The 2,822-nt window shown below is 48.8% G+C and overlaps 1 protein-coding gene across 1 annotated transcript in view; it reads right to left on the reverse strand.

Annotated features, from left to right (window-relative positions):
- Spg21 (SPG21, maspardin) overlaps positions 1-2,537 on the reverse strand; it is a 33,863-nt gene extending 31,326 nt beyond the window's left edge. The window contains exon 1 of the mRNA XM_005347758.3: positions 2,328-2,537. The gene's annotated coding sequence lies outside the window, so the exon portion shown is untranslated. The remainder of the gene's footprint in view (positions 1-2,327) is intronic.
- Between the last annotated feature and the right edge of the window lie 285 nt (positions 2,538-2,822).

Raw genomic sequence — 2,822 nt, forward strand, 5'->3', positions numbered from 1 at the left:
TCTGAGCCATCTCTCCAGCCCCTAAAAATTCTTATGATTTGGGCCGGGCGGTGGAACTACAAGAGCTAATTCCGGGACAGGCACCAAAGCTACAGAGAAACCCTGTCTCACAAAAAAAAAAAAAAAAAAAAAAAAATTCTTATGATTTGATAATTTCATGCATTTATGTAATAAATTTTAGTCAATCTACCTCTTCTGTCTCCCATAAGCTATTACTTTTTAAATGAAAGCAACCAGCAGCACATACAGTTAATTAGGGAATATTTCATACTCTGACTTGAAATACCCCACAGACAGCATCTACCCACTACCACCAAAATGGAAACATTTTCTAGAAACAATTTCTGCAGGAGGGAATATTAAAAATACATGAACCGGTCAGGTATTATGGCACTAAGGGAGGAAGACAGATCTCTGTGAGTTCAAGGCCATCCTGACATACATAGTGAGCTACAAGCCAGTCAGGGCTATACAGTGATAGGTGAGACCTTGCTTCAAAATACCAATCAGCGTGTTAAAGTTTCCTTCTAGAATCAACGAACTTAGAATAAAAGCTGTTCATAGTTTTGGACTCAGCGGCAATCCATAACCCAAACTACAGCACAAACACATAGGCAGGCACACAGCGCACCGAGTTATCCACTTCTTTCCCACAGCAGTGGGTAGAAGGGCCGTCCTTACCAAAGCCTTCAGTGTAATTCACAACCGCCTCAGTATTGTAACGTTCATATCTAATCTTGATAGATAGGAGGTTTTACCCCACAGTGAGGACACTTTTGTGAAGACGAGTGATCCTAACACTTGTGCCGGTTTGGCAGTCAGGAAAGGCGAGACAGATGCTGCATGTGGCCAGCTGATGGCTAGGAAGGAGGAAAGGGAACACCTGCTGCAAAGGGATGGCAGCTGTGGCAGTATGAAAAGGAGTTTGTTCTAGCTCTCTTTCATCTGTCCAAGTCGGATGCTTTTCCAAGGCACAGGAGAAACATTCTGTCCAGGGCCCAGAAAGTTAGCTGAGATTGTGACCAAACTGGTCGGGATGAAGAAAGAATGTGGGCGGTGAGCTCGGGACAGGCTTGATTCAGTTCTTTATGAAACAAAAGCACTTGTTCACGCCAGCAGGGAAAGGGCTAGAGATAAGCTTCAAGCATGATTAAGGAAACCCCTCCTCCAGGATGCTGAGGACACCCCGTCCTTTCTGGACCTTGTGTTGCTGGACAATAAGTCTGCTATATGAGCATGCACTTGTCCTTCAGGGTTTCAGTAAAACCTGCACCTTACAGCTGAGGAAATCACCTTTACAATTGTTTACTTCGCATGGCCAGTCACATATTGCTGGCCCTTTATCTCAATCTATAATGGGCTTACATCGGGACAATCTGTGATTGTTATTACAACCAATAAAGAAGTATTGGAACTTGAGAGCCTTCAGGTGGCACAGCTATAATTATCAGTGCTGGGGATTGAACCTATGGCCTCGGGAATGCTAAGCACGAGCTTCTGCCACTAAACTACACCTAAAGCCCTGCAGCTGCTATTTACTGCAGATCTTCACCCCTCGCCACACCTGTGTGTATTAAATAGCCATCTTTCTATCTTTGGGGACGATTTCTTCTGGGAAGATTTATCCCTTTCTCCAGAAACCTATCCACTTATCTTTAAATGTCAGGACAGGAGACACTGCCTGCATGGCATAAAAAAAAAAAAAAAAAAAAAAGAAAGAAAGAAAAAGAAAATTCATACATAGCTATTAGATAACTTAGATAACTTCCTAGTCTGTGGAATCCTTGCACCAAGAGGAGCTGGACAGTTGCAGATAGAGACAAAGGAACTGCATCAGCACATAACTTCTAACTCTCTGGGAAAGAAGAAAATGAGACGCTCCTGCCGTTCGTCATGACTCATTAACAAACCTCACACCTGGCGTAAGGCAGGATCTCTGAACAACTAGCCTCTACTCAGTCCTTAAAAGTTTACTGAAACCAATGTTCCTGAGCTTCTGCCCCACGGCCCTACTTGTCCTCTTGAAATAAGGATGTCTGATTAAGACTTCTGTGCACCAACCCCCGTAGCGGCCGCCCTGAATCCCACTAGTTACAGTCATAGCCACACAATAGTGGGCTCATAGGCACACCGACCATCCGCAATGAACCGAGGCTGGGCCTTAGACACAGACACATACACACACGGTTATGGATCACGTGCGTGGTCACAAGGACCGGCCCACTCGTGGACTACGCTCACAAGTCACGCATGCTCGATACACACCCACCTACAACCCTACGCGCACCACACACCCACACTCCGGCTTTCCAAGGCCTGCCCCTCACCTGCCGTGGCCACCCCCGCGTCCCTTTCTCTCCAGCCCAAAAGGCTCTTCGCCCCAGTTAGGGCGCTGCGGAGGCAGGCGGCGGGGAGCGGATGACACCGGCTGCTGCAAAGAAGAGGTTCCGCGGGCGCAGCAGGCAGAGGGGGCGCGCGGCCGAGCATCCAGAGGCCGCCGCCTCCCAGGTCTGAAACCCGTAGCTCCCTGGGCTCGCCTCCCGCTTCCGGGTTCTGAGGGGCGGGGCCGAGCGGCGAGGAAGGGGTGGGGCTCTGGCGGTAACTATGACGACGGGGCTGGCGTGGAGCCCCGGATGAGAGCGTCCTTGCTGGCTGAGTTCAATTGGTTTGGAGTGGTACAGAGGCTGGAGCCAGGGTAGACGCTGAGCAAGGGTCGGTCCTAGGTCACCTGTCTGACGTGAGCACCAGGAGGAAGCTATGGCAGTGAAAGTCTGGCCGGTACCTGCTTCTGCCTTCAGTTTTCGGGTGTCTTCATGCTTTAG

The sequence above is a fragment of the Microtus ochrogaster genome, chromosome 5 (assembly GCF_000317375.1).
Source record: "Microtus ochrogaster isolate Prairie Vole_2 chromosome 5, MicOch1.0, whole genome shotgun sequence".
Lineage (NCBI taxonomy): Eukaryota > Metazoa > Chordata > Mammalia > Rodentia > Cricetidae > Microtus > Microtus ochrogaster.